This window comes from Chrysochloris asiatica, unplaced genomic scaffold, assembly GCF_000296735.1.
Source record: "Chrysochloris asiatica unplaced genomic scaffold, ChrAsi1.0 scaffold00107, whole genome shotgun sequence".
In the NCBI taxonomy this organism is placed as follows: domain Eukaryota; kingdom Metazoa; phylum Chordata; class Mammalia; order Afrosoricida; family Chrysochloridae; genus Chrysochloris; species Chrysochloris asiatica.
The window spans coordinates 4,759,647-4,771,414 of record NW_006408625.1 but is presented as its reverse complement, the minus strand read 5'-3'; positions in this window follow the sequence as shown (position 1 = coordinate 4,771,414).

The window sequence follows — 11,768 nt, the reverse complement described above, 5'->3', positions numbered from 1 at the left end:
GAATGATTCTTGCTATAAGGACTTGTTCTCTCTTTTGAGCTACTGCTTCCATAGGTGTAGGTCAAGTTCATCAAATTGTATGAGAATACTTTTTTTTTTTTTCCCCTCTTCTTTTTACTTCTGGTTGAGACCTGATCATCCAGTCACTGAAGCCAGGATAAGTGGGTATTATCTGCAAGTGTGGGTGTTCTTATGTATATGCCCTCTCTTCTTATCAGCTGGGCGCTTCACTCTCCACTCTAGTCCAGAGGTCAGCTTTTGGATAGAGCTCAAATCTGTCTTTAAGAAGAAGAAGAAGAAAATAACGAAGATGGATGATATTTGTTTTTTTCCTCAGCACACACTAAGCTCATCACAGATAGGCAGACCTATCTGTTGATCTAAGGATTTTTTTACGAGTGCCTGGAGGGGCACTAATAATTGAGCACTAGACTACTAACCAAAAGGTTGGTTGTTCAAACCCACCCACTTAGATATGCTTCAGAAGAAAGGCTTGATGATATGCTTCTGAAAATTGCAGCCTTAAAAGTCCTGTGTAGTGCAGTTCACCTCTGCAACACATGAGGTCACCATGAGTCAGAATCCACTGGCTGGCAACTGGAACTGGTTAGGGACTTTTGCTTGAAGTAAGAATCACATTCTTGGCCTCACTCTGACCTCAAAAGTCTTAGCTGAAATCTACTCAGGGGTCTTGGGTTGCTTGGCACTCTCTCTTTGGCAACTGCTCTTAGCACTTCTGATTCTCAAATAGTCCCCTAATCTGGAGGAATGGAAAAGGCATGTGCTTCATTCAGTTTTGAATACTATTGTGGTTGGTCTTTGTCTTGGATAGTCATGGACATTCTTGATATTTGAAACATTAAGGAATCTAGGAGACTAGAGATGAACCCCATTTTTAGAACTTAACCTAACTTTTGGACCGGTTTCTTTCTCAGACTTTACATAAGAATCAGCTGGGAAATTTATCAAAATTGAAAATTTTCATACACACACACACCCTTGGAAGTTCTGATTCTGTTGATCTGGGGGTGGGAGTGAGAGTTGGGGGAGGAAACCCAGGTATCTTCACTTTTAACAATCTCCCCCAAATAATTTTGATGACTTTGCAATCATACTGTGAGAAACCCTGCCATGAATATCAGTGAAAATTTGACTCATATGTGCTGCATTAAAATTTCTCATTTAAGAAAAACCAGAAGTCTAAAATTTCAAGTGTTCCCATGTTTTCTCTCTTTGGGGCATGTTTTGTTTAATTCCTGCATTGTGAGTCTTTGGACAAGCACATTATTGTTCCAACTGTATATAATGAGTAATTAGAATTACTTTAAAAAAAAAAGAGAGAGAGAGATTACAGACTTGATTAGTCTAAAAGAATATTATTCCCTCCAAAATAGTCCAAAACATGATCTATCTTTTCCAATGAAGTCTTTTGGAAACTTTCTTTTGTGAATCTTCTTTTGGTGTAAGTGTAAGTTTATGGGACACATTTCTTTGAACAGGTTACAGTGGTGATGAGTTTTTACTTCTGTAGGGTGTGCATAAGTTTAAGAAGGAGTTCAAATTCCTTTACACCTTATGGGAAAGGTGAGTGGTAATCTGGGAAATAATTTTTTGCTCCAATAGAGAATAGATACCAAGTAACAAGAAACTGTTTCCTTTCATAATTTTTGAATTGAATCTGAAAGAAACTTCTCAGAGGGAAGATTAGGAAATGCTTTGTGTAATGGCAGTACCAGGGGAAAATATGTGTACGATCTCCCAATGAGAAAACATTGGTGGAATACTTGTTTGGAGATGGTTAATTAAATAAAAAATTAAAACGCATCATGTCCATAGGTGGAATCCTGAACCCCATCCAGAATTGTCTGAGGTGGGACATTTCCACTTTAAAGGACAAGTAGACCAGCCTGGAGTGGCTAGAAGAACAGAAGATACTTTGTGAAATAAAGACCAGTAGGAAAAATAAAAAACAATAACAGTAGTCTGATTGATTACTACAAGAACAAGCAAGTTATTACTTCAGTTATTGTTCGCCTGGGAGCCATCAAGGCAAGTGGTTGGGTCCCCTCAGAGCAAACCCCCTTCCAAAACTAAGACTCAAGGGGAATACATGAGCAGGTATGTGGTCTGACTGGTGACCATGTTGGTCACCAAAAAGGGAAATAGGGGGAAAAACAACAATGAAGTTGTGAGCTAAGTCCAACCACATTCAATAGACTCCTGTGAACCCGGGTGGAGACCTGAATGGCCAGCAGTATGGCAAGACCATACTGGGCCCAGAGGCAGTGACATGGCCACAGAGGACTACAGTGGAGAGTGACGTGCCCAGCTGATATGAAGTGAGGGGAGATGCACAAGAACACCCATACCTGCAGATAATACCCACTTGGCCTGGATTCAATGGCTGGATGATCAGAACTTGACTAGAAGAACAAAGAAGAGGAAAAAAAAGAGTAACCCACTACAATTTGATGAACTTTACCTATACCTATGGATGTAGTAGCTCAAAAAAGGGAAAAAATCTTTACAGTGAGGATCATTTCCCAACCCCTCAGTACACAGGGTTGACAGGGATGGACAATTTAGCCATTGGCTATTCAAAATGGGGGTGCTATAAAGGTAAAAATGACTGGCTTACAAACTTTCAAGAGGGAACCTAGTTCAAGACAGGGCTGGGCAAGGTAGAATCTCCACTGAATAGTATCCAATCTGTCTAGGCGGGACTGATGAAAAGAGATGGGGACAAGATTCTTGTGGTACATTAGTGAATAATTGCTACCAGGACTGACTGTGAGGGTCAGAAATGTAAAGATAGATGTTTTTTTAACAAAAAGAGGGGAGTGATTGATTTTGCAGTCCAGGAGTAGAGGTCCCAGAGGTCCCTGGGACATCAAGGGAGAAGAGCAGAATACGGTACCCTATCCAGAGAAGCAGTGATGACAGAAATGGAGGCAGAGACAATGATGTGGACAGATGGAGCAGCTGGGGACACTGGATTCATGGAAAGAGAGGGACTGAGAGCTGGTGGCCAGGAAGCAGGCTTCCAGAATGTGCCCTTTGGTGGTATAAATTATTATATATGTCTGAGTGTTGTGTTTTTTTTTTTTTTTTTTTAAAGAGCTAAAATGAATAGAGATAAATACTGATAACTGGTGGCACATGGAAGGACCTATAATCATTGTAATGAAACAAAATATATGATTTGTTGAATGTAAAACTGATGATCTACCCTGTAAAATTTCACTCAATTCACAATAAAAATCTTTTAAAAAAATGTATCATCATGTTTAAATCACACTCTAAACAACTTTAAATATAATGGAAGGAGGGTGTTAGTGTGTGGGTAAAACCTTATATTTTTTAGTGTAAAAGTTTATACTTTGATATAAGCTCCTGAGAACTCTTGCACAACACTTTTGAGGAGAACGTCTTGAGAAAATGCAAATGTTTTATAATTTGCACTGCTGCAATATGGTAACCGCTAGCTATGTATAGACTTAAAATGTTTTGTAGGATTTTATCGCAAACATAAAAAAGTTCAGGTTTGACATGCATAAACTTATCTAGTTTACTGAAAGACTTGTGCAAAAATGATGGTATCAACCATTCTTTACACAGCACTCTCTACTTTTCTGTTGGGTTTGATAGTGATGGTGGTTATGTGCCATGGAGTCGGTCTGACTCATAGCAACCCTGTACAGGGTTTCCGAGGTTGTAAATCTTTACGGGAACAGAAAGCCTCATCTTTCTCTCACTGAACAGCTGGTAGTTTTGAACTGCTGACCTTGCGGTTCACAGCCCGATTTGTGATAGTCAACTACAACGAATAAACAGCACTCGGCACTATATTCACAATGATAAGGTTTATTATAGAAGTTAAGAGGTTTCAATTCAGACTTAGAAATGCTCAAGGCACAGTTGTTCTAGTCAGGAAGTCAGCACAGCTTCTCCTCAGCCATGCCCACAGGTAGGCTTTTCTTTTCCAGCCAATGTTATAAAGCTCTTTTAGAACTGTTAACAAATGCTCAAAAGGCATGCCACTCCACCAGAAGACTAAGCCTGAAGTCACTTGCCTCTAGTTCCATGGCTCAGCAAACCTAGATCCCCCAATTAAGTGCAAGCAAGCCTTCTGCCCAAAGCCACTCAACTTTACTTGCTCTGTGAGCTGGAAGTCCATCACTCCATCTCATGCTCTGGCACTTGGTTCTGTTATTGCTGTTTCTCTGATGTCACAGCTCTTTCTCGTGGGTCCAAGAGGTTCAATGCACAGGGACCTCAGAGTCTAAAGCATGCTCTCCTCTCCTGATTCTTCTTCCTTGATGGCACTGAGATCTCCCTTTCTCCTTCTGAAATGCTAGAGTTACAGATTTTACAATTATAATGAGCTCAGTTAACATCCACAACCGAATCCAGTCATCCTTCATCAGTACCTTCTCCTACCTTCTCTTACCCAGACCCATCAGGAAAAGTTGTTTGGCGGTTGGCAGCAAGGGGGTGCAGTTCTACCTTGTTCCTGAGCCCTCTGGATAGTTGTAGGCATGGCCAGTTCCTGCTCTCATCCAGTCAGCAGCAAGTATCACCCCTTCCTCTGCTCTGCCTGGAGTTGGGTACTGAACATAGTGCCCCTACTTCTGAAGGTGTGTGAACTGCCCTGAAGTAATAACTGCACCCACCCTTTCAGTATCTGTAAGGACATCTGCAAGGACAGGTGGTGAGTGTCTGAGAGCACACTAATATACAATCATCAATCAAATATAAGTATGACACTACAATGCTTAGGAGAAAACAAACAATGTTGGCTTACATGAAGAAACAAGACAGAGTGACTCAAACAAGTGACTAAAATACAAAGTTAGAAAATATAACACCAGAATAGTATTGGAACTACCTGATAAGGAATTTAAAAGAATGTTAATTACATAACTGTAATGGAGTGAAAGAATGATGAGAAAACTGCAGATGAAATCAAGGAAAATATGGACAAAACTTTAGAATAATTCAGGAAACAAACTGACAAAAAATAATGAAAAATGGGAACCATGCAAAAACAATAATTAGAATGCCAGAAGATTAACACTGAAACGTCAGAAATAGATAATATGCTGAAAGGGCAAAGAAGTAGAATTGAATCAATGGAAGGCTGAACTACTGAGCTTGAAGAAAAAATTTCTCAACATTCATCTGCTGGAAGAACAATTTTTAAAAAAATCTGAATAAAGCCTAAAATCTATGTGGGGAACTATTAAGAGGAATAACTTACACGAGATTGGAATTCTGGAAGAGACAAAAAAAAAAAAAAAACCACGTGCCCACACACAAAAAAAACATAGAGAATATTATCCTAGAATTTTTGGAATAAAACATCGCTAACACTGTGAAAGAAAAGAAGATATCCATTCAAAAAGTTGAATGAACTATCCAAACAGGATAGACCCCAAAAGAAAAACATCAAGACATATTCTAATGAAACTTTTAAAACCAAAGACAAGGAAAATATTCTGAAAGCAGCTCAGGAAAAATGAAAAGTTGCCTACAAAGGAGAACAAATAATACTAAACTCAGATTTCTCAGCAGAAACAATGGAATGACATATATAATTATAACTCTGACTGAGAAAAAAATGGTTAATGAAGATTTCAAAATTGTCAATCAAATATAAGGGTGAAAAAAATAATTTTCAAATAAGCATAAATTAAAAGATTTTTTTAAAAAAACAGATCAACCATACAAAAAATACTAAAGGGAGTTCTTTGGATAGAAAACCAAGAATAGTTGACAACAACATGAGACTTATATACATGATAATATCACCTAGACTCAACCCAGATATGGAAGTATTCAAAGAAAAATAGACCAGACTGAAAATAGAGAACCAGAGATACAGTTGAAACAACAATAACACACAAAAATACCATGAGGTAAAAAGAGGGAATAATGAAGTTAGAGAACTCCTAAATGAAGAGGAAATCAAGTAGATTTCAAGAATAAATAAAAATAAATTTAACTGCAACCCTGAAAGCTGATCAAGCCTTACTCCTAGATCTTGCCCAACCCTTACCCTTAATACTAACACTAGTCCTAACCATACACCTAACACTAAGTGAAGTCCTAGACCTAGATTTATATATACTCCTAATCCTAACCCTCATTCATCATTCCTACCTACCCCTCTCTCACCCACCAAAAGAAAAAAGAAAAATAAAGAACTAGGGAATCAGAATTAACTATCCTAATTACAATATCAGTTTAGTGTTTAAACCAAACCAAACCCACTGCCTTCGAATCGATTCTTACTCATATTAACCCTATAGGACAAAAAGTTTAATAGTTTGATTCCCAATATTTAGACTTCAAGCTCTTATGTTTTATGAGTGGCCTTGCTTGTGAGAAAAGGCTGACTATAGCTTGTACTTGGTGGTGGTCTGTCGTAGATAGGGTCTGAGGTCAGCAGCAAAGGTGGTAGGCAGTCTCAATAGACTGTTCAGAGAGAATAAGAGACTTAGAGAAGACTCCTTTGCCACTACCTCCTTTAGGTGAGTGAGCAGGAATTCAGGAGTCCTGGTGGGGCGCTGTGAGCTAATGTGTCGGACTGCAAAGTTGTTTGAACTGCAAGGTCAGTGGTTCAAGCTCACCAGCTGCTCTTTAGAAACCCTATACAGGGTCACTATGGGTCGGAATCGGCTCAACAGCACTTAACAACAACAACAACAATGTGAAGCTCTCACCTTGGTTTCACACATAAGGGCTAGTGTGACATCAAGGACTAGTATGTTAAACCTTTCCTCCAGGACTAGAGATTAGCTGAGTGCTGCATCTTCTTTGCAAGGTTAGAAATCAGGAGGTTGTTTGATTTATGCCTCAAGGCTAGTTTACAAAGATTAACTATGTTATATTTTCCTTAGTTACAACATGCTAGGTCAAAGTCAACTCCAAGATAATTTACCTTCTTCAATACATCCCATACTTCTACATCTAAGTTCAGAAAAACATTTAAAAATGTTCTAAAGACTTACAGTCTTCTAATAACATAGTCATTTCTAAGTTCATGTGATAAGTACTGTTAATAGGTATTCTAAAAACACATCTATCTCATAGGGTTTGAGAGCATCCTAGAAACATACAGAACAACTACTGAGATCTGAGTTTTTAACTTATTGAATTTTCCACGGTTTTGAAAGATATATCACTTAGGTCAATTTGGTTAATAGCTGTTGTTGTTGTTATGTGCCGTGGAGTCTGTTCGGACTCATAGTGACCCTGTACAGGGTTTCCGAGGCTGTAAATCTTTAAGGGAGCAAAAAGTCTCCTCTTTTTCCCGCGGAACAGCTGGTAGTTTCGAACTGCTGACCTTGGGGTTCACAGCCTGATTCGTAACCACTACGCTACCAGAGCTCCTTATGGTTAATAATACGTATTGTCAAATCTATATTTTTGCTAATTTTCTGTCTAGTTGATCTATCAACTAAAAAACTCCCTTTATACTTGTTCAATCGTCTACTGCTCTTTTAATTTTGTCAGTGTTTGTCTTATATATTGAGAGCTCTATTGTTAGGTGTATATATATTTAAAATTAGGAGCTCTGGTAGCGTAGTGGTTACGAATCGGGCTGCTAGCCTCAAGGTCAGCAGTTCAAAACTACCAGCTGTTCCATGAGAGAAAGATGAGGCTTTCTGCTCCTGTAAAGATTTACAGCCTCAGAAACTTTGTACAGCGTCGCAATGAGTCAGAACTGACTCCATGGCACACAACCATCACCACCATATCTTCCTAATATATTAACCTTTTATCATGATGAAGTGTTCTACTTTTACTGTAACAGTATATATTTTTTTAAGTTTTCATTGTGAATTGAGTGAAAGTTTACAGGGCAGATCATCAGGTTTACATTCAACAAATCATACACCTTGTTTCATTATAATGATTATAATCCCCTCCTTGAATCATCAGTTAACAGTATTTCTCACTATTCATTTTAGCTCTTTTTTTTTTTTTTTTTTAAACACTCAGGCACATATAATAATTTACACCACCAAAGGGCATATTCTGAAAGTCTACCTCTTGGCCGCCAGCTCTTGGTCCCTCTCTTTTCATGAATCTGGAGTCCTCAGCTGCTCCCTTTCTCCATGTCCCCATGTTTGCCTCCATCTCTGGTGTCTGCTTCTCTGGATAAGGTCCTGCATTCCACTTGTGCTCTTCTCCCTTGATGGTCCTAGGATTCTCTGTTTCCAGACTGTAAGATTAACTACTCCCCCGTTTTCGATACAAAACTCCTACCTTTACAATTGTGACAGTCACAGTGAGTCATGATAACAATTACTCACTATGGAATCATAAGAATCTTATCCCCATCTCTTTTAACTAGACCCATCTAGACAAGATGAAAACTATTCAGTGAGGACTCTTTCCCCGCCCCCCCCCCACACACACTCACCCTTAAACTAAATTCCTTCTTGAAACCTTGTAAGCCAGTCACTTCGTGCCTTTATCTCCCCCTTAGATACTTAGGCAGCCAATATCTAAGTTGTTCATCCCTATCTACCCTGTGTACAGAGGGGATAGCATTGATACTTGATGTGAAGACTCCTTCCCTCTCTGTTGGTATTTAGAATGACTACCTCCATGAGTATAGGACAGGTTCATCAAATTGTAGCAATTTATCCTCGTTTTCCTTTATCAAAAATCATTTTTAATTTTAATTTAATTTTTTATCTTCCTCTAGTTGAATTCTGATTATCAAGTCATCAAGGCTATGTCAAATAGGTACTATCTGCAAGTTAGGGTGTTATTGTGCGTCTCCCCTCACTTCATACCAGCTGGATGCTTCATTCTCAACTCTAGCCCTCTGTGGCTATGCCTTTGTCCATGGGCTCAGGTGTCCCCAGGTCTCACCACACTTTGGACCAACCAGCCCTTCCTCTTCTCTCTCTCTCATCTCCAGATCAACAGGAGTCAATGGACCATGGTTGAACTCAGTCCATATCTTTCTTCATTGCTGCCCTTCCCCCTCTTCCACTCACCAGTAGACCAATGTGGTCATCAGCAAGCTTGTATGCCTGCTCATGTGTTCCCTTTGAGTTTCAGTCTTAGAGGCAGTTTGTCCTGAAGGAACTTGATTGCTTGCCTTGATGGCTTCCTGGCTAACAGCTTGCTTATTCTTGTAGTTGTAACAGTATTTCTTGTCTTAGAGCCTGTGTTGTCTGATATTAATAAAATGACCCAAGCTTTCTATTGGTTACTTTTGTGCACGTACATCTTTTGCTATCCTTTTACTTTCAACTTATTTCAGTCTTTGAATCTAAGGTGTGTGTCTTATAGATAATGTATTTAATTTTAACTAATAATTTAAATAGCCACATATGACAGTGACTACAGTGCTAGGCAGCTTCAGAGACACTATTATGGATTAGACCTTAATTACAAACCATCTTTCCAGAAAAATGGTGTTCTTTATCCGACTAAGATTGGGACATTTCCTCAGTCCTATGAAGACATTGATGGCTAGCTTTAGCCAACTTCTATAGTTGACCTTTTGTATTATAATGGTATATTAGTTCTAATATTTTAACATCTTTTTCCATTCCTTCAATTTCCTCCTGAAGTTTTTGTTTCTGTTTAGTTTCTTCACCTTCTTCTGGTCATTTGAAAAGATAATTGTTTGACAAACCATAAAAAATTCAATGAAAAGAGTGTTTTCCAGGTTTAAAAGAACTTAAAATATCAGAGATGACATTTTCTCTTTTTCTCTCTTATCTCTGAATTGCAATTCCTATTGAAAACCATCTGTACATGCTCTCTCCGACGTGACTCTCTTTTATCTCATAATTAAAATGTGTACTTTTGTTTTAAGAGCAGGTAAGAGATAATAATTCAAGTCAGATTTTAGATATAAAAGAAACCTGTGTCATCTATTTCATGAAAAAAAAGTACTAAATAGCTAACATCACTGAGTCATAGTGAAAATTATATTCTACAAAACAATTTCAAATATTAGTAGTGCCACCATTGGAAGACAGGTTTCAGTGGACGTTCTAAACTAAGACAGACCTGTCTGTGATCTGCTTTGGAAAGCCAGTCAATGAAAACCCTCTGGATCCCTACAGAATATTTTCCATATGGTGCTGGAAGATGAGATCCTAGGGTAGAAGGCCCTCAGAAGCAACAGTGACCACCACAACAAACTTGAGCACACGAATGATCATGAAGATGGCACAAGGCCAGGCAATATTTTGTTCCACTGTACATGGGGTTGATTCCACAGCAACTAACAGCTAGCTATCTTGCAAAATTCCTGGAAAATTGAAAAAGGGTACATACAGACAGAATTGGAGAAAAACTCACTAACAACCTGCAATATGCAGATCAATCAACCTGTCTTGCTAAAAGTAAAGAGGACTTGAAGCACTTAATGAATATCAAAGAATACAGCCTTCAACATAAAGAAAGCAAAAATCCTCACAAATGGCCCCAGAAGTAACATCATGATAAACGAAGATAAGGCTGAAGTTGGTAAGGATTTGATTTTATTTGGATCCACAATCATCACCTGCTGAAGCAGCAGTCAGGAAATCAAATGAGTATTACATTATACAAATCTACTGTAAAAGATCTCTTTAAAGTAGTTAAAATAAAAAATGTCACTCTGAAGACTAGGGTGCACCTCACCCAAGCCATGGATTCATTTCAATCACCTCATATGCATCCAAAAGCTGGATAATGAATAAAGAAGTTATCTTTGAATTATGTTGGTGAAGAATATTAAATTCACCGTGGATTGCCACAAGAATGAAATCTGTGTTGGAAGAAGTGCAACTAGAATGTTTCTTAGCAGCAAGAATGGTGAGACATAGTCCTACTATTTTGGACTTGTTGTCAGGAGGGATTTGTCCCTGGAGAAGGACATCATGCTTGGTAAAGTAGAGGGTCAGCAAAAAAAAATCCTCACTGAGCTGGATTAACACAATGGGTTCAAACATAGGAACAATTGTTAGGATGGTACAGGACCAGGCAACATTTCATTCTATGGTACATATGGTCACTGTGAATTGGAATGGACTCAGTGGCACCTAACAACAACAAACTGGGAAAAAATTTGACAACAGCATCTCTGACAAGGGACTAATCTCTGAAAATTGTTGAAAACTCCAATACGTCAACAAGAAAAAGACAAGCAATTCCCATTAAGATATTGGTAGAGGACATAAACAGACCTCTCACCAAAGAAATCCGGGTAGCTAGCAGACATAGAGATCACTAGTGTGGTGCAGTGAGTTATCTAATATGTCTCTTCTAGCCTTAGCCTTTGTAACTTCCATCAAACAACTATTATCCAGATAGATCTGGGTAAGAAGTAGCTGGGAGAAGACCTGATAGGTTGATATGATTCAGCCGTGAATGTTATCATAGTTCATTGTAATTGTGAACACTTTGAACTCTATACTTTTAAAATAGGTTTAAAACAAGCCATCTCAGAGGTAGACTACCATCAAAGAAGAGCTAAAAGTGGAGTACATCCTTTGGACCCTGAGGTCCTAGTACATTGAGCCCCTTTGACTCAAGGACAAAAAGCTGTGACAATGGAAGAATGGCAGAACAGTAGCAGCAGCAGAGCCAAGAACCAGAGTATGAGACAGAGCAGTGGGCTTCCCAGTCCACAGAGCAAGTACAGCTGAATGACTTTGGCCAGGAGGTTTGCTTGTGGAGTGGGATGATAGCAGGCAATTAGTTGGAAGACTTAGGTTTGCTGACCCACGGAGCTAGAGTGAAACATC